The 25,386-nt window shown below is 44.7% G+C and overlaps 1 protein-coding gene across 7 annotated transcripts in view; it reads left to right on the top strand.

Moving 5' to 3' along the window:
- Window positions 1-517: 517 nt before the first annotated feature.
- The window catches only part of LOC140421163 (cohesin subunit SA-2), a 290,652-nt gene continuing 265,783 nt past the window's right edge, over window positions 518-25,386 (top strand). For 3 of the 7 annotated variants that reach the window (XM_072505624.1, XM_072505622.1, XM_072505623.1), the window contains exon 1: window positions 518-759. The gene's annotated coding sequence lies outside the window, so the exon portion shown is untranslated. Of the gene's footprint in view, window positions 760-1,904; window positions 2,041-25,386 lie in introns of those variants that run through there. The other 4 variants (XM_072505625.1, XM_072505619.1, XM_072505621.1 and 1 more) reach the window with 3 other exon arrangements.

Raw genomic sequence — 25,386 nt, 5'->3', positions numbered from 1 at the left:
GAGATTGATACCCCATGGCACCTTTTTTATTATCCCACTCTCACTAATGCGTTGAACCGTTTACCACGTATGGGTTTAGGCTTTGCAATGGAGCATTATCACATTGTTTAATAGGCGCATTGCTGGACACCGTATTTGTGACAAAACTGCGTCCCAAGCTGACACCATTACGAGGTTGGTTCTGTTTTTTTGCACCACTTCCTGGATGGGAGCCTGCTTCCGGGTCTGCCAGTTGTTATGTTGCCCAGCGCGTGATGCCGAGGAGGAATTGAGCGCTGGGCTGACGGGAGCAGCGGCGGCGGCGGCCTCCCACCGGCAGGGGGAGGAAACGAACGATTGTGACACGGGCGGGCTGTCGATTGGCTGTGGGGGATGGGGTGGGCTGAGCAGAGAACAGGGGGGAGCCCGTGAGCCGGAAGGCCCGGCGCTGACCGATAGAGGGCGCAGCGCCTCCCCACTCGTCCCCCCTTCTCTCTTTCCCCCCCCCCCACTCCACTTGCCCTTTGTCCGCCAGATGGCAGCTTCACCTTCAGTCGGAGTGAGCGCAACGACATAAACGGCCGTTTGCCAGAAAGGAGAGAGAGAGAGAGAAAAATTTAAAAAAAAAACAGTCGAAAAAGATCCAAGCACTTTATCCGGCGAGAGAGAGAGAGAGAGGGGGTAGGGAAAAAAAATCAACGTAGCTAAATATCGAGAAGGGAGAGAGAGAGAAACCGGAATACAACAGTTGTGGAGAGAGAGAGAGAGAGAGAAAAAAAGGTGAGGAAGAGATATGTTTTTTCTCTGGGGAGGGGGACGGGGGCGAAAGGTAAAGAATGTTCTGGAAGTGTCGGTCGGTGAGTGTGAGCCGGGCCCCGGCTTCCCGCTGTCGGGGGGCCTGTGTTTTGTGGAGAGAGGTTTCAGCAAAATGGAGGCCGCGGGCCCGGGGTTTGTTTTTTATATAAAATCGCAATTCGGGCCTAGTTAGAAAGATCGAGAGAGAGAGAGAGAGAGTGTGTGAGTGCGAGAGAAAAGGGGGGGGGGTGGAATTAGAAAAAAAACACAACCCCCGCAGATTAAACTGCTCCAACCTCCCTCCTTCCGTCCCAACTCCCGGCTCCCACCCAATCGACCGAGACGAGAAACTCCTCCACCCCCCCCCCCCCCCCCCCAAAACACAAACAAAATGTCCAAGTCGCCTTTCCAGCTGCAGAACAAAATTCGGCGACATCGCGGCAGAAAAGACGGGAGACTTTTTGGCGCCACTTTGTTTCGTTTTATTTTTTATTTTATTTTCCGCCCCCCCCTCCCCCTTCTCCCGGCGGAAAAAAAAAATCGCCCCCCCCCCCCAACCTGTGGGTTGTTTATTTAAAAAAAAAACACGGGCTTTAATTGCCGACGACGATGTTTTTTTTTTTGCAGGGTTGGGGGAGGGAGGGGGCGCAACGTTTTTTTTTTGTTAAAATCACTTCCTTATCGGAAATGGAGAACATTTCGAGATGTGCTTTAAAAAAAATGTGTATATTTTTAAAAAGGCAGCCAGCTTCCCCGTTCCTTTTATTCACGGGGTCCGGCCGAAGTGGCGCCTTCCCACTCGCTCGATGTTTTTTTCCCGGTGTTTTGGTCGAGTTTTATTCCGTGTTCCGAAAGGTTTAAATAATCCTCTTAGCGAGTAGGAATGGCTGTAGTCATGTCCGGGTCCATGTGACAGTGTTGTAAACACTCCTCGCCGATGGAGGGTGGGTGGGGGAAGGCACTATTTCCCCCCAAGAGAGTTTACGGGGCTTCTTTTCGTTTCTGATCACCTTTTCTGACACAAGTCGTTCCATGGCACTTTTTTGTGTGTGTGTAAATTAAACCCAAACTTCCGCAGGTTTGCCACCTCGCTCCGAAAAAATTAACAGTAAACAGATCCTCATAAATCACCCTGCAATTTCTTAGCCACACCCTGTTTGTGCCTAATCTGGTACATTTCGTGGGAAGTCCTTGTAACTCGGCTCCTTCTTCTCGTTAACCGGTGACTTGTCCTTATTTGTTTTTGTAAAGTAGAGATGTTGGAACGTAAGTCCACGAATATAAATTGCCTGATTTTCTTTGTGGTGTTTTTGTTCCAAGCTTCGGAATAAAACTGCTGACGTTAGCATGGAGCTGACTTGTACACTTTTAAATCTTATCTGGTATTTACTAAGATACTTTAAAATGATACGAACAAGCTCCTGATCCACGTAAATTGTTTATGCAACTTCGACTTTCGTCGCGGTGTGCGTTTTCATCCTGACGTTCACTATTCCACAGTTTATTCAAAAACAAATACGTGGCTGCTTGCATTTTAGTGTATGTGGATGTGCTTATTCTCGGTAGTGAAACTGAAGCCACCAGAGGTTTGAAACAAATTTAGTTCTACATTTTAGCTTGCAAATAAGCTTCCTGTTGACGACAGAGGTATACTCGTTACAGTTCACAACTGAAATATCCTCGCAGGGAATTAAGTAGTGGACCCCTGGCCTAGGTCAAAGCGCAAATTGTGGTAATATTTCTCGTGTAGCTAATATAAATTCCAGCCTTTCCTGCTCAAGTTCAATGTGTGTAAACTAACGTGCAACTAAGATTGTTTGTAACTTGTGTGTACAGTTTATAAAGATGGTTTTTCCCGATATCAATAGAACGGTTGTTAATGTAGTGAATTCCACTTTGTTGTGGGCTGTGCTGGAATATAGTTACATTTTTCCTGTGTTGTGGGGGAATACATAAGTAATCATTAACATTGACGGGCTGCACCTCCAGTATCTTTTTCAAACATGTCTCATGTTTGAATGTAGCTTTTGCATAAACCAAAGTTTTAAAAATAACCATTATTTCAATTCTTAATATCATTCAAAAGAATCCAAATTGTAGTACGTATTTAGGTAAATTGATAAAAGTATGTGAATCAGTTCAATTTTGCAATGATATAATAACATTGGATATTATCAAGAGGTCTAAGTCAGTGCTCGTTCAAAATGACGTCAGCATATTACTCTGAAAGAAGCTGAACTCGCAGTTGAACAGGAAGTGGTACAAGTGAACCCTAGCTATCGGATTAAATTTCTCAGCTAATATGTCAGTTGCCTAGCTGAAAATTAAGATTCCATTGTCTGGCCTGCTATCACAATAATGTCAGTCTTCAGTAGAAAGAGGGCATAAATGATTAAATTAGAATGCATGCATGCATGCAATGTGTATCTTGTTTGTCCTGACTCATGAAATGATTGGATGAGATTAGTTTAAGTTTTTTGTGGGTAAAACCTAAACACTGATAACCAGAATGATCCTCGAATTGCAGTATTGGTAGTAACATTTTTTGGAAAATTTCCATATTGTTTAAAATTTTTGGTTTGTTTTTTTAATGCACAGTTGACAGAAGAGAAGCAGGCTTGAATTCCTTGAAATGAAAATGTAATCATTCTGTGCACTAGAACTTGGTTATGCACCTATGTATTTTTTAAACCATGGCAACACTTGAAAGTCTGCATCAGAATCACAACAATAGAAGAACAACTTGTATCTTAGATGGTGATTTTGATGTTGGACTGGACACTGCGAAGGTTTGAAGAAGAGTTGCATCAGAAAAAGGATAACATGGTCAAAATCAATTTTGCAAAGGCTTTTAGAATTGGAGAGGCACATCTGGCTCTGTGGTGCAACGGATAGGGTGTTGGATTTTGTCAGTGTCCTCCTGTGAAGCATTTAAGGTTTTCAGAAAAGGAGCGTCTTAGGATTTTGTTCATAAACACCAGTTGGGTGGAGGCACCACAACACTTTTGGAGCAGGAAATAGATGCACAGTAAAGAAATACTGAAAGAATTGAGGGTTTAAGCTTCTGGTGTAGAGATGGAGAAAGTAACATGCGTTGGATGGAGCAAGGTCATGATGTGGGGTGAAGGGGGTGGACACTTAGTAAAATGCATTCAAATCCTTGCATGTCTTTTGCTGAGTATCACTTGATTTGTGAGGGCTGTATGGTTTTTGACAAATTCACTGTGAATTTGGTTGCCATACTTCAACTGTCTTGCCAACCCTGTTTCATGTTCGTTTTTTTCCCAAACTCAATTAAGATTAGTTCAATTCTGTTGGCATCCCACTGGTGTTGACAATGTGGGCATCTTGTTAAAGCTCTTGTATATCTCCATGTGAATGATTGTGTCCTCTGGCTTCTTGCCAAATTGTTTTAATGATTTGCGATATATCTGGTCAACTGGTCTCGGTCTGCAAATGTATATTTATTTAACATTGGTTAGAATTACTTGTGTACACATCCACTATTCCTCAGAATCTGTTTAATTGATTAATATGGATTTGCTCTGAAATAATCGCAGATCTAAATTTAACTTTAACTGTAACATGTGAACTGATGAGAGCAGCTTAATTTAGATTTGGTCTGAACGTAATGTACCCTCCTCCAGGATCTTTATAATGTGGGACGACATTGACCTAATTGTTGGAAGTCTTGTGATGTAATTATCATGACAACTTTTGTTTTATTTTTTTTGGAAACAGTTTTCATTGTAATAGCGTTCGAGAAATTTGCTGTTGTGACGGAAGTTTGTATTAATGTTTTGTTATTAATCAACATTACAGTGTCCACATTCATCTCCATTTATCTTCAGCTAACAAATCTTGTGTGGATTATTACTATTGCTAATACATTGAGACGCATAAATGTGAGGCTTTTTGTTTCTTGCTACTGACAAGGGGATTGATGTTTGCAAAATTATTTTCCCAATTTTCGTCAGCTCTGGTAGTGACAAGCAAATAACGAAATGCAAACGACCAGCTATATTTGAGAAAGCTGTTGCAGGCCCTCACCTGTCGATTGAGACCGAAGAAAGCTCTCCGGCAGCACCTAATACCAGCTGGTGGGATTATCTGCAGTATTATTTATGTAGAAATCATCTGATAATGATGCCCTGCTAAAAAAAGGCACCGTTGTATACGACATGGTTATACCGTGTCGTACATTGTCTAAGCGCAGTACGATGCACTGCGGAGCTTTTCCCTCTTGCTTTGTCTGCCCTCCTCTCAAACTGAAAGCATAGCGGGTGGCACGGTAGCACTGTTGCTTCACAGTGCCAGGGCCCCAGGTTCGATTTGCGGCATGGGTCACTGTCTGTGCAGAGTCTGCACGTTCTCTCAGTGTCTGCGTAGGTTTCCTCCGGGTGCTCTGATTTCCTCCCACAAGTCCCGAAAGACACGCTGTTGGGTGAACTGGACATTCTGAATTCTCCCTCAGTGTACCTGAACAGGCACCGGAGTGTGGCGACTAGGGGATTTTCACAGTAACTTCATTGCAGTGTTAATGTAAATCTACTTGTGATAATAAAGATTATTATATTGCTAAGGGGTGGACAGTATAGCTTCTTGCGTCTACTCCACCATTCCTATTGGTCATGGCTGATTTGTATGGTAACCCTATTTCCATAATTCTTTAGGACCCTTACATTATTTCAAAACTGAGCTTAATAGAATTTTCTTCAATTCATCTAATGAGGGAGAGAGTTCCAGATTTCCATTGTCTTAGGTAGAAGTGCTTCCCAACTTCACTTAAATCAATTTAGCTCTAATTTCAAGATGAAATGCTGTGATGCTGGAAATCTGAAACAAAAACAGAAAATGCTGGAAATGTTCAGGTCCGGCAGCACCTGTGGAGTGGGAAACATTTCACGTCTGTGGCTTTTCATCAACTGGAAGAACTTGTAAAGAATGCAGGTTTATATCAAGTATAGAATGATGGGCAAAGGGTGGTTTAGCAGGGATGAAAGAACATGAGGAAAGGCCTATGATATGATAGAGTGGAAGACAGGAGTAATTTAACTGACAAAATGGATGATGGTGTCCGAAATAAGAGCACTTGTTATGATCTGAAATTGTTGAACTTGATGTTGAGCCCATAAGGCTGTAAAGTGTCTAATTGAAAGATGAGGTGGATGCACCTCAAGATCCATTCGAATGAAACTGGCTGACCTTTTCCCCCTCTCGGCTCCAGAGGCATTGACACCAGCTATAACACATTTGCCTGGACTGAGATTGGTTAACTCTGAACAGAATTCATGCCTGGGCCTAGTCTTTTGGGCTTTGTTCTGCGATGCTGACAAGGTATCATTGGAGTCACCGTCTGTCCAATGCTGCAAAGTTGGAATTGATTCACTTGTTTAGTATTTGCAGAATTATCAAGGTAGTAAATAGGGTTATTTTTAGGATCTGATTAGGGTGACGGCACTCGCCATGGATATTTGGAGAAGCTCTGGTGATTCAGTGTGGATTCATGCATGAATAATCAAGTGTGAAGAGTAGTTGTGGTGTATGCTTTAGCTGAGGAGGAGTTCAGTTGCTGAGTTTCAATGTAAGGTATAGATTATAGTTTGAGAATGAAATGTCACGTTGAAAGAATGAGAATGGACTCATTTTCCGAACTCATTGTCAACCCCTCCCCCACCCTCAAATTCAAAACAATTATTTTGATGCACAAAGACTAACTGATATTTACTGAAGATTAAATTCGACTTATTTTCCTATATGATGGTGATTTTGAAGTCGAGGAAGGAGCATGTTACAAGATTGAGTTGGACCATTCATGAGCGAAAAGGGGCAGCAAGCTATGAATCTTCAGGTGTAACTAACTAGAGAAGTAGGAAAGTTTAGATATAGGAACAATAGTAACGTCCATTTATATAGCGCTGTTAATCTAATAAAATGTCCCAAGGCACCGCACAGGAGAATTATAAGGCAAAGTATGGCACTAAACCTCGTATGCAAATATTAGGTGAGGTGAACAAAATCCCGGTGGAAGAGTTAAGTTTTAAGGAGTGTCTTAAATGAGGAAAACAAGGTAGAGAGGTGTGGCATAGAATTCCAGACATCAGGCCAAGGTAACTGAAGAACCAGTTGTAGCCCAGCGAGCACAGGATGATCAGTGAAGAAGACTTGCAAGTTAAGATCTTGGCAGCAGAGTTTCAATGGATTTGATGTTTTTTTGGAGTATAGTATGGGAGATCAACTAGGACTGTGTTGGAATAGGCAAGTCTAGAAGTATCAAAGCCATGAATGAGGGTTTCAGCAGCACGTAAACTAAGATGGGTGAAGTTGAGCCATGTTAATTTAGATCAATGGCCTTGGTGCTAATGTGAATAAGTGGTAGGAAGAGTTTCTCTAGGACAACAAAGTTTAAACTATTGCCGGAATAAGATGGAATCGGTCTTGAGGGAACAGAGTTCGGAGTTTAAATTCTGCTTTCTCTTTTCTCTATTCAATTTAAGAACATTTCTGATCATTCACTGCTGGATGTTCGATAGTTTAGCAACACCACAGAGTTCAGAGATGTGGTAGTGAGGTAGAGCTGGTTGTCATCAGTGCACATGTAAAAACTAATATGATGTTTCATATGATCAGCATGTCGATGAACAATAAGTTTGGGCCAAGGAAAGCCCCCTCGGGAACACTGGAGGTAAGGAGAGGGTGTAGAGAGCCAGATCATTTCATATGCTCTGATTATAATTACATAGATAAGAATGGAATCAGGTGATCCAGCTGAACGACAGTAGAGAGATGTTAGAGGAGGAAGATGTGTCAAAAGCTGCACTTCGTTTTCAGCAGTGTAGCACTCCATCAATTCTTGCACTTGGAAGCGCCAGCCTTAATTTTTGTGCTCAAGTCTGAGATTGGGACTTGAACCCACAACCGTATAACTCGGGTAAGAGTTCTAGCAATTGAGTGACGGCTGACACCGACTTACTTTTAATTTGGCACGGTAGCACAATGGTTAGCACTATTGCTTTACAGCTCCAGGGTCCCAGATTCCTGGCTTGGGTCACTGTCTAGGCGGAGTCTGCACGTTCTCCCCATGTCTGCGTGGGTTTCCTCCGGATACTCCAGTTTCCTCCCACAAGTCCCGAAAGACACGCTGTTGGGTAATTTGGACATTCTGAATTCTCCCTCTGTACCCAAAATGTGGCGAGTCGAGGAACAGTAACTTCATTACAGTGTTAATGTAAGCCTACTTGTGACAATAAGATTATTATTATTACTACATATAAAACGGGGGTGGCATGTGGTGCAGTGGTTAGCACTGGGACGGTGGTACTGAGGACCCGGGTTCGAATCCCAGGTTACTGTCCGTGTACATGCTCCCCATGTCTGCGTGGGTTTTACCCCCACAGCTCAAAGATGTGCAGGTTAGGTGTATTGGCCATGCTAAATTGCCCCTTAAAAAAATAAATAACGACTTATAAAAGTAACCTTTTGTTTTCACAGTAGAAAATTTGAAAGCGGTGTGGATTTCCTGTGCTTTCTACTAACTTTATATGTCCTTCGTCTGTTATTAGGTTTAACTATGTTACGTTGAAATTAATTGAATTATCTCATCCCTGAAAATTTACTCATGGTCTGGTGTGTTTACATTAGCAGTCCTCGGGTCTCATTAGCATTCATATTTGAATGTTGATTATGAAAACCCTCCTGGATCAATCACATGGGATGAAACTCAACTCTGCCCATTTTTCAGTTTTTCAACCAATATCCATGCATGTGATTTTTTTTTTGAGCAAAAGATGCTGCATGACAGTTGAGTGCTCGCGAATTTTTATAACTTGGCTTTGAACCATGGGAGTCAATTCTAACTATTATATCTCAACTAGAATCAACTCACACTACATAAGACCATTCAAGTCTGAACAGTTTAGTGAGACTAAATGCAGTTCTGTTACCCACTCAACAGTTTGATGTACTGTTTTATCTTTCTCTCTCCCTCTTTGTGGTAGACTACACATCTAATTTATTCTGTGGTAAACTTTTGTACTTGCAGGAATCCCAATAGTGTATCGTTCGATACGTTAGCCCAGAAAGTGAACATTAGTAGGCTACTGAGATAAGACCATAGGAGCAGAATTAGGCCATTTGGCCCATCGAGTCTGCTCTGCCATTGAATCATGGCTGATATTTTTCACATCCCCATTCTCCCCATAACCCCGGATCCTCTTATTAATCAAGAACCTATCTATCTCTGAAAGACACTCCGTAGGAACATCACAGCCAAGATGGATTCTGTCTTAAGCAATGTCCATACATTGCGCTCTTTCCATCATGGATAGCAATGGTATGCGAGCATGGCCAATCCACCTAACCTGCACATCTTTGGGTTGTGAGGGTGAAACCCACGCGAACACGGGGAGAATGTGCAAACTTCACATGGCTAGTGACCCAGAGCCAGGATCGAACCTGGGACCTCAGCGCCGTGAGGCAGCAATGCTTGCCACTGCGCTGCTCCGATTTTTGTTTTATTGATACTGTGTTAGCTTAGGGAAATAGGTTTGTGAGAAAATCCATCACTCACCTAGCTGAAATCAATGAATACAGCTGACTGAATGGAAATTTATTTTGGAACTTTAAGGGTCTGTATTATGGTATTCTTTCATGGGATTTAAGCGTCACTGGTAAGGCCAGCATTTGTTTACCACCCCTAATTGCCCTTCAAGATGGTGATGAGGTGCCTTCTTGAACCACTTTATTCCAATTGGTGTCTGTACACCCCTGATGGTGTTAGGAAATGAATTCCAGGTTTTAAAAAATATATATATTTTGTTGAAGGCTTTTTATATCAGAAGAACAACACATTGACCCAAAAACTGGAAAATACCAATAAGAATATTAAAAGAAAACCCAACCCAACAAACCGCAGATCTCCAAACCCCCGTGATGCCAACATTCCACCATTTTAACTCCCCTTGTCCAAATATCGATGCACCCTCACCACCATCGTCCGCGGCGGCTCCCCCCACCTGCGGCCTCCTCAGCGTCCTGTGCGCCCAATCCACCTTGAGGGGTTGGTTGAAGGCCCCCTCCCTCATCAACCTCTCCAGCATCCTCGCTATATACTTGCCGACCCCCGTTCCTTCGATGCCCTCGGGTATCCTGGCGATGCTCAGATTCTGCCATCACCATGGCCAAATCCTCCAAAGCCTCTTTCCTCTGCTAGAATTTGTTGTTCGAAAGCTCCACGTGCTGCTCCGTCGACCACTGAGCGGGTAGTGTTGCCCCCTTGCCCTCCGCCATCTTCATCTGTTGTGCACCACAAAAACCATCTTGCTCCAGCTGCGCTCTGTCTCATGACACTTCCTGTTCGCTGTTTGCCCTCAAAAAATCCCCCATATGAATGGAGAAGGACTGAAACAATGCACCTTGAGCAGGAGCCACCAAATGTGCAACCACTCAGAAATGGCCACCACCGGAAGCCGTTGAATCCATGTTTTTAACCCAGCAAGGGTGAATGAATGGCTACAGTTCAAAGTAAGGATGGTACGGGCTTGCAGGGGAACTTGCAGGTGGCGTTGTTTTCGTGCATCTACTGCCTTTGTCCTCCGAGATGGTAGAGATTGCAGGTTTGGAAGGTGCTGTTGGACTAGTCTTGGTGAATGGCTGCAGTTGCAGATGGTACACTGCTGCCACTGTCGGTGGTGGGGGGAGTGGATGTTTAAGATTGTGATTGAGATGCCGATTGCTTTGCCCTGATTGTTATCGGAACTTGTGGGAGATTCATTTTACCGGGCAAGTGGAGAGTATTCATCACATTTCTGACTTCTAGGTGGTGGCAAGCTTTGAGGGGTTAGGAGGTGTGTTACTTGCTGCTGAATTCCCAGTCTTTGTCCTGCTATTGTACCACATTATTTGTATGCTGGTCCAGTTTTATAGAAGAAAGAAAAGTACAGCACAGGAACAGGCCCTTCGGCCCTCCAAGCCTGTGCCGATCATTCTGCCCGTCTAAACTAAAATCTTCTGCACTTCCGGGGTCCGTATCCCTCTATTCCCATCCTATTCATGTATTTGTCCAGATGCCCCTTCAACATCACTATCATCCCTGCTTCCACCACCTCCTCTGGCAGCGAGTTCCAGGCACCCACTACCCTCTGTGTAAAAATACTTGCCTCGTACATCTCCTCTAAACCTTGCCCCTCGCACCTTAAACCTATGCCCCCTTGTAATTGACTCCTCTACCCTGGGAAAAAGTTTCTGACTATCCACTCTGTCTATGCCCCTCATAATTCTGTAGACCTCTATCAGGTTGCCCCTCAACCTCCTTTGTTTCAGTGAGAACAAACCAAATTTATTCGACCTCTCCTAGCTAATGCCCTCCGTACCAGGCAACATCCTGGTAAATCTCTTCTGCACCCTCTCTAAAGCCTCCATATCCTTCTGGTAGTGTGGCGACCAGAATTGAACACTATACTCCAAGTGTGGCCTAACTAAGGTTCTATACAGCTGCAACATGACTTGCCAATTCTTATACTCAATGCCCCGGCCAATGAAGGCAAGCATGCCGCCTTGACGACCTTCTCCACCTGTGTTGCCCCTTTCAGTGACCTGTACACCTAGATCTCTCTGACTGTCCATACTCTTGTGGGTTCTGCCATTCACTGTATATTCCCTACCTGCATTCGATCTCCCAAAATGCATTACCTCACATTTGTCTGGATTAAACTTAATCTGCCATCTCTCCGCCCAAGTCTCCAAACGATCTAAATCCTGCTGTATCTTCTGACAGTCCTCATTGCTATCCGCAATTCTACCAACCTTTGTGTCGTCTGCAAACTTACCAATCAGACCAGTTACGTTTTCCTCCAAATCATTTATATATACTATGAACAGCAAAGGTCCCAGCACTGATCCCTGCGGAACACCACTAGTCACAGCCCTCCAATCAGAAAAGCACCTTTCCATTGCTACTCTCTGCCTTCTATGACCTAGCCAGGTCTGTATCCATCTTGCCAGCTCACCCCTGATCCCGTATGACTTCACCTTTTGTACCAGTCTGCCATGAGGGACCTTGTCAAAGGCCTTACTGAAGTCCATATAGACAACATCCACTGCCCTACCTGCATCAATCATCTTTGTGACCTCCTCGAAAAACTCTTATCAAGTTAGTGAGACACGACCTCCCCTTCACAAAACCGTGCTGCCTCTTGCTAATACGTCCATTTGCTTCCAAATGGGAGTAGATCCTGTCTCGAAGAATTCTCTCCAGTAATTTCCCTACCACTGACCTAAGGCTCACCAGCCTGTAGTTCCCTGGATTATCCTTGCTACCCTTCTTAAACAAAGGAACAACATTGGCTATTCTCCAGTCCTCCGGGACATCACCTGAAGACAGTGAGGATCCAAAGATTTCTGTCAAGGCCTCAGCAATTTCCACTCTAACCTCCTTCAGTATTCTGGGGTAGATCCCATCATGCCCTGGGGACTTATCCACCGTAACATTTTTCAAGACGCCCAACACCTCGTCTTTTTGGATCTCAATGTGACCCAGGCTATCTACACACCCTCCTCCAGATTCGACATCCACCAATTCCTTCTCTTTAGTGAATACTAATGCAAAGTATTCATTTAGTACCTCGCCCATTTCCTCTGGGTCCACACATAGATTCCCTCAACTGTCCTTCAGTGGGCCAACCCTTTACCAGGCGATCTTCTTGCTTTTTATGTACGTACATGCCGGTCCTGAATTCCTTTCAACTGACATTTGAAAGCCTCCCACATGTCAGATGTTGATTTACCCTCAAACATCCTCCCCAATCTAAGTTCTTCAGTTCCTGCCTAATATTGTCATAATTAGCCTTCCCCCAATTTAGCGCATTCACCCTAGGACCATTCTTATCCTTGTCCACCAAACTTACTGAATTGTGGTCACTGTTCTCGAAATGCTCCCCTACTGAAACTTCTACCACCTGGCTGGGCTCATTCCCCAATACCAGGTCCAGTATAGCCCTTCCCTAGTTGGACTATCTACATATTGTTTTAAGAAGCCCTCCTGGATGCTCCTTACAAACTCTGCCCCGTCCAAGCCCCTAGCACTAAGTGACTCCCAGTCAATATTGGGTAAGTTAAAGTCTCCCATCACAACAACCCTGTTGCTTTTACTCCTTTCCAAAATCGGTCTACCTATCTGCTCCTCTATCTCCCGCTGGCTGTTGGGTGGCCTGTAGTAAACCCCCAATGTTGTGACTGCACCCTTCTTATTCCTGATCTCTATCCATGTAGCCTCGCTGCCCTTAGGTGTCCTTCCGCAGTAAAGCTGTGATATTCTCCCTAACCAGTAGCGCAACTCAGCCACCCCTTTTACATCCCCCTCTATCCTGCCTGAAACATCTAAATCCTGGAACGTTCAGCTGCCAATCCTGTCCTTCCCTCAACCAGGTCTCTAATGGCAACAACATCATAGTTCCAAGTACTAATCCAAGCTCGAAGTTCATCTGCCTTACCTGTTATACTTCTGCATTAAAACATATGCACTTCAGGCAACCAGTCCCGCTGTTTTCAGCAACATCTCCCTGTCTGCTCTTCCTCATAGCCATACTGGCCTTATTCCCTAGTTCCCGCTCAATGTTTTCACCTTCTGACCTATTGCTCCGGTACCCACCCCCCTGCCATACTAGTTTAAACCCTCCCGTGTTACACTAGCAAACACTAGCTTCTCGTCAAGGGGAGCTCTGGGATGTTGATGGCAGGTAAATCGATGATAGAAATGCCATTTAGTATTAAAGGGCAAAGGTTAAATTTGACATGTTAGGGCAGCACAGTGGCGCAGTGGGTTAGCACTGCGGCCTCACGGCGCCGAGGTCCCAAGTTCGATTCTGGTGCTGGGTCACTGTCCGTGTGGAGTTTGCACATTCTCCCCGTGTTTGCGTGGGTTTCGCCCCCACCACCCAAAAGATGTGCAGGCTAGGTGGATTGGCCACGCTAAATTGCCCCTACATTGTAAAAAATGAATTGGATACTCTAAATTTAAACAAAAAGAAAAATTCTACATGTTTGAGATGGTCATTGCCTGGCACCTCTGGCACAAATGTAACTTACCACGTATAAATCCATGTGTGAATGCTGTCCAAGTCTTGGTGCATGTGGACACAGCCTATTTAAGTGTCTGAACAGCCATGAATGATGCTGCACATTGTGCAATCGTCAGAAAGCATTTCCACTTGACCCTATGGTGCAAGGAAGGTAAATGATGAAGGAGCTGTAGGTGATTGGGCCGAGGACACTGCAGCAAAGACTTGAGGCTGAGATAATTGGCCTCCACCAATTAATCATTTTCTTTTGTGCTAGATCTGACTCCAACTGGAGGAGAGTCCCCCTGATTCACCAATTTTGTAAGAGCTCCTTGATGTGGGCAGCAGGATAGCATATTGGCTGGCACAATTGCTTCACAGCTCCAGCTTCCAGGTTTGATTCCTGGCTTGGGTCACTGCCTGTGCGGAGTCTGCACGTTCTCCCCGTGTGTGCGTGGGTTTCCTCTGGGTTCTCCGGTTTCCTCCCACAGTCCAAAGATGTGCAGGTTAGGTGGATTGGCCATGCTAAATTGCCCTTGGTGTCCAAAATTGCCTTTAGTGTTGGATGGGGTTACTGAGTTATGGGGATGGGGTGGAGGTGTGGGCTTGGGTGGGGTGCTCTTTCCAAGAGCCCATGCAGACTCGATGGGCTGAATGGCCTCCTGCACTGTCAATTCTATGATGTCAAGGGTAGTCAGTTTCACCTCTACTCTTTTCAGCCCTTTTGGCCATGTTTGAACTAAGACTGCTGAAGTTATGAGTCAAATGGCTCTAGTGGAGCCCAAATTTCATCGGTTAGAGTTTAGTGCCATGCAAGTGTCATTTGATACAGGTTGAGCATCCCTATTCAAAATGCTTGGGGCTGAGTGCGTATTGTACTTTGGGATTTTTGAATATAATGTGCACGTGCAGCAGTGCTGGGAACTGCGCGTTGGGGTTTCCTACTGGTGATGTCATATCGGTGCTCAAAAGCGTGTGAATTTTGGAGTTTTAAAAAATAAATTTAGTGTACCCAATAATGTTTTCCCAATTAAGGGGCAATTTAGCGTGGCCAATCCACCTAATCTGCACATCTTTGGGTTGTGGGGGTGAAACCCACATAGACACGGGGAGAATGTGCAAACTCCACACTGTGACCCAGGGCCAGGATTGAACCTGGGTCCTCAACGCCGTGGGCAGCAGTGCTAACCACTCTGCCAACATGCCGCCCCTCGAACTTTGGAGTTTTTCGGATAAGGGCTGCTCTACCCTGTTGTACCATTTGACAATACATTAACACCTTCCATTGCTTCAGTAGGTTGGTGGGGTGGTATTTGGTTAGATTGGATTTGTCCTGCTTTTGCGTGCAGGACATAGCTGGACAATGTTTCATTTTGGCAGGTAGATATCAATGTTGTGTACTGAAATAGCTTGGTTTGGGGCGCGGCTGGTTGTGGAGCACAAGTCCTCAGTATTACTGCGGTGATGTCAGGGCCCATAGATGTTGCTGAATCCAATGCCTTCAGCTGTTACTTAATATCAAGTGAGGAGATTTGAGTTGGCTGAAAATTTACATTTGAAATTTTGGGGACCTCATGAGGCTGAGATGGAACATATCCTCGGTGCCACTGGCTGAAAATGGTTGTAAGTGCTTTCACCATGTCTTTTGCACCGACGTGCTGGGCTCCCCATCTTTGGGGACACTTGGTTAATTTGATTATTCATCATCATTCACGGACTGGATCTGGCTGACTGAAAAACTTCGATCTGATCCGTCAGTCGTGGGATTACTGAGCTCCGTCACATGCTGCTTCCACCGATTAGCACATAGGCAGTCTTGTGCTATCGCTTCAAAAAGTTGTAACCTCGCTTTTTGGTATGCAGAGTGCATACTCTTCTGCACTGAATCAGGTCTGATCCTCTGGTATGATGACAACCGTGGGTTAAGGGATATGTAGGCAATGAGGTTACAGATTGTGGTCAACTATAATTCTGCTGTCGGGGCAGCACGCGGCACAGTGGTTAGCACTGGGACTACGGCACTGAGGACCCGGGTTCGAATCTGGGCCCTGGATCACTGTCCATGTGGAGTTTGCACATTCTCCCTGTGTCTGCATGGGTTTCGTCCCCACAACCCAAAGATGTGCAGGTTAGGTGGATTGGCCCCTTAATTGGAAAAAAAAATAATTGGGTACTGTAAATTTTTAAAAAAATACTATAATTCTGCTGCACATTTCCCACATCGCCTTATTGATGCCCCGTTTTGAGCTGTTGGATCTGAACTGAATCTGTCCAATTTCATGTTGTGATACTGCCACCCAACACAAGGGATGGTACCTTCAGTGTGAATACAGAATTTTTTCGACACATTTTCCAATACTGTCATGGACAGGTGCATATCTGTGACAGGTGGTTCAATGAGGGGAAGGTCAGAATTTGCCCTCTTGTTGATTCCCTATCACATGTTGCAGGCTCAGCCTTGCAGTTACGTTGCTTTGAGATTTGGACAGCTCGGTGAGTATACTAGTGGTGTTACCAACCTGTTCTTGGTGATGGGCATCAAAGTCCCTCCTCCCCAGAGTAATGCATTCAGTGCTTCTTCCAAGTGGGGGACACAGTGGTTAGCACTGCTGCCTCACAGAGCCAGGGACCCAAGTTTGATTCTGACCTTTGGTGACTCTTGTGTGCAGTTTGCACGTTCTTCCCCAGTGTCTGCATGGGTTTCCTCCAGGTGCTCTGATTTCCTCCCACAGTCGAAAGATGTGTAGGTGAGGTGGATTGGCAATGATCATTGCACAGGGTTACGGGGATAGGGCTGTTAAGTGGGCCTAGGTTGAGTGCTCTTTTGGAGAGTCTGTGCAGACTTGATAGGCTGAATGGCCTGCACTGTAGGGACTCCATGAATTCCATTAGTTGTACAGATTCTTCAGTTGAGGGAGGGTAGTAGGTGGTAATCAGCCAGTTTCCTTGCCCATGTTTTACTTGATGCCCTCAGATTTCGTGGAATTTGGAGTCGATGTTGAGGTCTCCCAAGGCAACTCCCACCTGACTGTATACCCACTGAAATTAAATGAAAAATAAAAATCGCTTCTTATCATAGGTCGGCTTCAAATGAAGTTACTGTGAAAAGCCCCTAGTCGCCACATTCCGGCGCCTGTTCGGGGAGGCTGGTATGGGAATTGAACCCGCGCTGCTGGCCTGCTTTAAAAGCCAGCTATTTAGCCCTGTGCTAAACCAGCACCATTTTGCCAGCAACACGAATGAGTTTGTTCTGATGTTGGGTCTGGACATAGCCAGGAATGGTGATGGTGTCTGGGACATTGGCTGTAACTTATGATTCTGAAAGTAAGTCTATATCAAGCTAGTGCTTGACCTATCTTCCAGTTTTGCCCCAGATCTCCAGACTTTACAGGGTCGGCTGAATACGGTGTGCCGTTGTCATTGTTAGTGCTTTGTGGTCTGTTTGGGTTTATTCCCCCTCAACTTCTCTGTCGCAGTTTCTCAAGTGGTCAAAGGTAAGCTTCATCGTTAGTTTTGTAACAAGCTTTCTTAGTACAACCATGTTCTTTAAACACATCCAATAAAGTATATGTAAAAATTTGTCCTAGTGAAAACTATTTAGTTCAAATCATATATCTAGGATATGTTCGCAATCATGCGGGATGCCCATATTGTGTTTTTTAACCAGTCACTCCAGGCAGTGTTCACTGTGTTTCATCACAGCTCAGGAACCCAGCTTTCTCTCACCCAAAATAAATTGGCTACATATTCTGTGGATTGTTCGTGTAATTATAGGGATAGAAGCAATTTTGAACTTATGTATTTATGTAACAAAATCATGCAGCGTAGAAGAGCTGCTTAAATCTATAAAAATTCAGTTTAAAAAAAAAAAAAAAATCTATAAATGTAAATCATTTAATTTTATAAAAGTAAATTAATTTTAGTGGCAGCTTTAATTTACGTTATATTGCTCTGTTCTGACAATTAAAAAAGCAATTCAGCAAAGTTTGTGTTGTATTTTGCAAGCTTATGCAATGGTCATTTTTATTAAGTGTTGAGGTTGCAATGAAAAGTGCCATTTTTAAAAATTGTCATCAATTTGGGGTTTGTGCTAACCCTGAAAATGACAAAACTCATTCACAAGATGTGCGCATTATTGGCAAGGTCAACATTTACTTTGTTCATCCTGATTTAGCCTATAGGAGATGGTGGTGAGCTGTCTTCTTGAATGACTCTGCTCTGGATGGTGGATGAAGGTGTTTGCACAGTGATGTGGGGAGGGATTTCCAAGATTTTGACCCATTGACGGGGACAAAGTTCCAAGATTTTGACCCGCTGACAGTGACGATGACTGTATTTTCAAGTCACGATGGTGTGTGACTCTGAGGGGAGCTCAAAGGCCGGGGGTGTTTCCGTGTGCCTTGTCCTTCTGGGTTGTAAAGGTTGCAGGTTTGGAAGGAACTGTTGAAGAAGCCTTCACAAATTGTTGCAGTGCCACTTGCGGATGATGCATACTGCAGCCAGCGGATGGTGCATACTGCAGCCAGTGTGTGATTGGTGGGTGGGGTGTCGGTGGATGGAACTGCTTGTGCTTTTGGAGCTGCTCTCATTGAGGCAAAGGGAGAGGATTTGTTCACGTTTCTACATCTGCCTTGTATTTGATGGACAGGTTTTGGGGAGTCTTAACGATATGTCAATTCCTGCAGTATACCCAAATTCTGACCTGTTCTTGTTGTCAGAGTATTTATGTGGCTGTTCCAGGGAAGATTCTTGTCAGTAATGAGCCCTAGGATTTTGCTGGTTGGGGATTTAATCATGATAATACTGCAGGATTTCCAGGGAGGTGGTTTAGAGACTCTCGTTGGAGATGGCCATTGCTGGCACTTGTCGAGTGAGTGTTTACTTGTCACTTAATCCAAAGCTGAATGTTCACCAGGTCTTGCTGCCTGTAGCAGACAGCATCATTATTTGAGCAGTTGTGAATGGAATGTTGTGCAGTCATCACCAAGCATGTCTACTTCTGACCTAATGAATGAGCGAAGATCATTGATGAATCATTTGAAGATAGCTGGCTGAGGACAGTACTCCAAGGAACCTCTGTAGTGATATCATGGGGTGAGGTGATTGTCCTCCAACAATTATAACCACTAGGTGCACCGTTTGCCATCAATCAAGAGTTTTTCTCTCCCCCCCCCTCCCCCCGAATCCCAATAACTTCAGTTTTATAAGCGCTCCTTGATGCCACACATGTCTTGTGTAAAGGGCAGTTGCTGTCGTCTAATTTTAGGAATTTGGTTTTAAGTGATCCAGCTTATAGTGCACATAGAGCTTGAGCAGCTTAAAAAAAAAAGTATTAATGGTATTCCCGTCATCTTAAAATTGCTCCCGTCATCTTAAAATTGTCCGCGTGGGTTTCCTCCGGGTGTTCCGGTTTCCTCCCACAAGTCCTGAAAAATGTGCTGTTAGGTAATTTGGACATTTGAATTCTCCCTCTGTGTACCCGAACAGGCGCCAGAATGTGGCGATTAGGGGATTTTTACAGTAATTTTATTGTAGTGTTAATGTGAGCCTACTTGTGATATTATTATTATTAAAATTGGGCAGAACGAGAGACTGAATATACTAGTTTTTAGGGATAAATGTTGAGAAGTAATTGTACAAAATAACCTTCTGCTTTGAAACCTGTAACCCTGGGCTGGGAAAAAGAAAAATCAGACTGCTTGTTCTGATTTTGTTCAGTAATGTACGGGAAGGCAGGGATGAGTTTTGCATTGGTATTTTCCACAGTTGATTAATCTGCCAACAGTTGCTTTACACATGAGACATGGTGACTTGAATAAAATACTGGAATCATTGCTTTCAATGGAAAAAAAAAGCATGTTGTTCTTATCTTACGGCAGATGGTTCATAGAATCATAGAGTTTACAGTGCAGAAGGAGGCCATCCGGCCCATCGAGTCTGCACCAGTCCTTGGAAAGAGCACCCAACCTAATCCCACACCTATCTCCGTACCCCAATAACCCCACCCAGTTGATCAGCTTCTTGCTTATCATCCGAATGCATGAGCAAGTATCCCCTGCACCCCTCCCTCCCCCATCCTCATTCCCAGTGTTTGTTAGACAGATGCAAGTATCAGCAGCTTGAGGGCTGAAAATTGAGGGAATGGGAAGAAATACACTTTCAGATTTTCCGCAAGATCTGTCAGCACCAATTGAACATGCATAGCTCATACCAGTATATTTCTCTAAATTGATTACCTGCCATTGCTTGTGTGAATTGGGGAGGCGACTGCTTTTAAATGGTTTTCTTTTTCTCCCCAAAATCAAGTTTGGCAAGTTGCATTGTCTAATTTTGTGATATGTTGAAGCAGTTGTGGAAAATAAATAGGGCAATGGGTTTTCACAATGAAAATTTTTTCTTTTCTTTTTAAAATATATTTATTAAAGTTTTTTAACACAATTTTTCTCCCTTACAAACAATAACCCCTCGTAACAAAAAAAACCGAGAAATCGCGCAGAGCAAGATATATACATGGCAAAATGATATATTTACACAGCTTTGTACACTGGCCCTCACCCGTACGTGCCAGTTTCCCCAACCCTTCATGTTATCTCTTGCCCATCCACCCCCCCCTCCCCCCGCTCGACCCCTGTCTAGCTTTTTTGCTCCCCCCATGTCACTCCCGTAAGTCAGCTGACGCCTGCTGACCCTGGCTTTCCCCGCCGTTCCATTGACCTCCCCGTGTGGGAGTCTCCCAATCCATATGCATTCCTTCGTTCCCCTTCCCGCCTTTCTTCCCGCGTGCGGGAAAAAAAAACCGCGCCTTCCAAAGCCCGCTCTGCCCCCTCTGGCGCAGCTCCTGTCGCGGCCTTGTCTCTCTCCCCCAGCCCATGTAACATTTCCTGCGCGTGATTGACCCCCTATATACAACAACCATCACACATCAAACCCCAAAACATCCCCCCCCCCCCACCCTCACAAACCCTCAGTTAGAGTCCAACTTTTCGGCTTGTACAAAGGTCCACGCCTCTTCAGGGGTTTCAAAGTAATAGTGTTGGCCCTTGTCTGTGACCCACAGTCGCGCTGGCTGCAGCATTCCGAATTTCACTTCTTTCCGGTACAACGCCGCTTTGGCCCGATTGAAATCCACTCTCCGCTTTGCAACCTCCGTGCTCCAGTCCGGGTATATTCGGATCACTGCATTGTCCCACTTAGTGCTCCGCTCCTTCTTGGCCCATCTCAGGACCCACTCTCTGTCCGTGAACCGGTGAAACCTCACCACCATCGCCCTTGGCGGCTCATTTGCCTGGGGCTTCTTCGCCAGCACCCGATGTGCCCCGTCCAACTCCAGCGGCCTCGAAGGGGCCTTCGTGCCCATCATCGCCTCGAGCATCGTGCTCGCGTATGCCCTGGCATCAGCCCCCTCCACTCCCTCAGGGAGACCCAGAATTCGCAGATTCTTTCTCCTCGACCTGTTCTCCAGGTCTTCGAGTCTTCCCGCCCACCTCTTGTGTAGCGCCTCATTCTGCTCCACTCTCACCGCCAGGCCCACGAGCTCGTCCTCGTTCTGACTGACTCTTTTCTGTACCTCCTGGATCTTAGCTTCGTGGGCCTTCTGGGTGATCCCGAGTCCTTCAATTGCCGAAAGCATAGGCGCCAACATCTCCTTGCGCATCTCCTCGCACTGCTCCTCGAAGCAGCGCTTGATGAACTCCTGCAGCTCCCCTTTGTCCCTGGCCGCCGCCATTTTGTTTTCTTTCCCTCGCTTCTCCCGTTGCTCCAGTGCCGCTCCTTTGGCCGTTACACTTCTGGTCCGTTTCATAGAAGTTGGCAGTGTTTGCTTCACCAGTCTGCCCCAAAAAGTCTATGGAAACTCCTGAAAAAGGTCTGAGAGTCGGCTCCAGACGGGAGCTGCCGAATGCGCGACCTACTCCATGGCCGCCACCAGAAGCCTCATCCCTGCTTCTTCAATGGCCCTGGTAGATCTTTTCACAGTTGTTCCCTCTGCTGCTAGAATTCACCTTTGATAGAGTCAAGCCAGATTGCAGCTTTAAGCTTGCCCTTCCCCCGCCTGCATGCTGGAAGAGGCCCTCGTCTACTGCTGCAGCTCAAGCCAAATCTTTCACTGTTTCTGCCGGGTCTGGTAGCCAAAAGACACAACACACCTGGGGGACACTGTCAGGGGAATGCTGCAGCCTTCTTCCCACACCGGGAAATGTCAAACAAATGCCGTGGAGGCCCTGTAAAAGAGCCCAAAAGTCTGTTCCAAGTGGGAGCTGCCGAATATGCGACCTAGCTCTGCATAGCTGCACCCGGAAGTCCACAATGAAAATTTGTTGATACATACAACCATCCACCAGTTTATGACCCATATGTATCATGTATTTTAAAATATACAAGTGCGATTTCTGAATAAGTGACCCAGAGCTGAGATAACTGTAACCAAGCTTACTAAGATGTGTTGTCATCTTAAATATATGACCAAAGCTTTCTGTTTCTGTTAGAAGCTGCTGGCATGCACTTTGCTGGAAGTAGTGATCAAATCAAATTCTATGAGATCACGCAGTCCAACAATAATTGTGAAAAATAATAGGGCTATCTGGAAAATGATTGGTACTATAAAGAAAGTTAGACAATTGAAGGTCACTTCTACTTCCTAAATTCTTTGCGCTCCAACTGCAATGCCATTTTTCACAGCTGAAGTATTGTGACTCAAACATGCCTTATTGCACTGAAAATGAATGTAAAGCTAATATTCCCTCAATGAGACAATGCATTCACTTTGCAGTTTATGGTTGAGCCATACAGACAGGAAAGTCATGGGTTCAGACTCTGGCGTGTGCTGAATTACCAGATCTTGGGAGCCGATTCTAAACATCATTGGTCTTAGTCCTTAGGATAGAGAGGGAAAATGTATCCCTGCACCTTAAACTTCTGAGCAACACTTCTGACTACCACCGAGCCAAAGCTGACATTTCAAGTTCATAGCTAATGGCCCCACGATCGACATTGACACTGGCAGCAGCTGCTGACTGGAACTGTGGCTGCTTTGTTTTCCTTTTCCTTGCCCTGGAGTGCCGAGGCTATTTTCTCATTCTCTAACAGTGGGATACTGAAGTCACTTTCCCTAAAAGATGCCGTCCATGATTACAAATCAGTTCTGCTGCAAACTAACTTCAGATTGATCTTGGATGTCAATTGATAATGTTACACACATTAAGATTCAATCTTATTGCTCGTTATCATCAGCTTATTTACTATCTGTGTCCACTAAACTATTTTCCCTCTTATTTCACATCTGCATGCTGTCCCTTGGTAACATCATCCAAAGGCATTTGTTTTTACCTGTACACTGATGACACCCAGCTGCACTCCACGACCACCTCTCTTAACTCTCCCACTGTTGCTGAATTATCAGACTGCTTATCCAACATTCAGGACTGGATGAGCAGAAATTTCCTCCAATTACATATTGGGAAGATTGAAGCCAGTGTTTTGGTCTCTGCTCCAAACTCTGCTGCCAATTCCACTCCTCTCCCTGGCAACAGTCTGGTACTAAGCCATTTTTGTATGCAACCTTAAAGTCACATTTGATCCTGAGATGAGCTTCTGTCTTTGTATTCATGACATTTCGAAGGCCTTCTTTTCCCACTTCGATTGCATTGCTCGGCCCCTGTCTCAGCTCATTTGCTTATCCTTGCCTTATCTCTCGACTTGACTATCAGAGTACCCAATTAAGGGGCAATTTAGCATGGCCAATCCATCTATTTTGCACATCTTTGGGTTGTGGGGGTGAGACCCACGCAGATACGGGGAGAATGTGCATACTATTTAAGTATAATGTGCCATCAGCATGATGGGAATAAATGACCAGGAGTGTTAGTTTATGTGAAATAAACCAGTAGTGTTGCACAGCATGGTAGGAACAGTTTCCATCAATGAGATCATAGTGTAACTGATGCATTTATGCTGTCACTTCAGCATAACTCCAAAGCATGTATTGTTTTGCAATGACATTGAAGTTGTAGTATAATTCCAGAGTTGTGATCCAACACTGTCTCAGGGAGACAGTCTTGAACTGGTTGACATTTCTGGCGTATGATGTCAGTGCAGTGTCAGATCTGAATTAGAACATGTACAGCTGGTACGGTTTTAAAACTTCTGTAGTTGACTTAAATGTTTGAGAGTGCAGATACTTGGATCTGTGCTGCCTAAACATGTACATTGCAGAAGCTTGGAGAACGTATTCTGAGCTTACTTTTGGACATGGGTTGTGTTGTTTGCATCAGGAAGTGTAAATGAGCCACTGTCTTATTAGAATCAATAACTGCAGCATAAATGTGCAATTAGTGTGTTTAACTAAAATAGAAACTTGGGTATTAAGTTACCAGGAACCTTTTGGATCCGTGCAAACATAATGTGTTGTAAATGCTTACCGATTCAATACTTTTATCTTATAATGTGTCACAGCACACTTCCATAATTACAAACCTGAAGTACAAATGGCCATACTGGAGCTGATAATGAATGTGTTTTGGTAGACGATAGTATGAAACCAGTTTCATAGAATTGCCCATTGCAGTTATGCAGACATGTTAAGATTGTGCAGCAGTAAATCAGCTGCTCATTTTCTGGCAACTACGTTGATGAGAGGGGAATCTCTGAACTGTGCATGCAATTGTCTTGCATAGTCAAATGTATATTTTAATCTGCTGTGTTGCTAACTTTCGGTTGGCTCTTAAATGTTGCTCGTTGTGTCTTTACTTAATTTGCTCTGTTTCTATAACCTTTGCTCGAGAGTCGCCAGGTATCTTTATGATACCACCACGAAGTTCAAGTTCAAGTGCTGATCAATAACTCAATACACCAGTTAGTAAGCTTCAAATCAAAACACATTTATTATACACAGTCAATCACTACTCATGCATAAAACTCTACTTACTAGACTATCTCTAACACTAAAAGGCCTATACTTAGCTTTGGAACTGGCCCACCAGGTCAGGGGAACAAATGGCCTTTCGTTCGATTCTGAGCCTGCAGGATTCAAAGCTGGTATGGACTGGTAGCTCAGAGCGCCTATCTTGTAGCGTGCATTGACTGGAGACTTACTTGGTTGGTGTAGTGACTAGGCAGGTCACGATCAAGGGTTGTTTTGAGCTGCTGAGAGACCCTGCCAAGAAGGACAAATTGAACTTGGGGACTCTATTTTATAGTCCCCAGGGGCTTCGCGCCATTCGGGGTGGACCCCGTACCTGGTTCCAAGTGATTGGACTAAGTTCTGATCACTTGGATCGATTTCTCTAATACTGGAGCTGTTCCTTGATCGCTGGGCGATTCCTAAGTGTCCGTTGGCCTTCCTTTGTCTTGGCCCCTGCTGGCGCCAAGAAGTCTGACTTGGCCTTGTTTACCTTAACTGTTTCCAATTGTTCCCGGGGATCGCTCATCAGTTTGTAGATGGTTGTTAGTTTCAGTGCTGTCTGGGTTCCTGCAAGTTCTGATATACAGGAAACTTTGCACCTGCTGTTTTTCCTGCGTTTGACTGAATTTCCCCGCATTCTTAGCGGATCTCCATTTTAAA

Source organism: Scyliorhinus torazame, chromosome 5 (genome assembly GCF_047496885.1).
Source record: "Scyliorhinus torazame isolate Kashiwa2021f chromosome 5, sScyTor2.1, whole genome shotgun sequence".
Lineage (NCBI taxonomy): Eukaryota > Metazoa > Chordata > Chondrichthyes > Carcharhiniformes > Scyliorhinidae > Scyliorhinus > Scyliorhinus torazame.
Note: the sequence above shows the minus strand (reverse complement) of the source record. Positions and strands in the feature narration are given on the sequence as shown.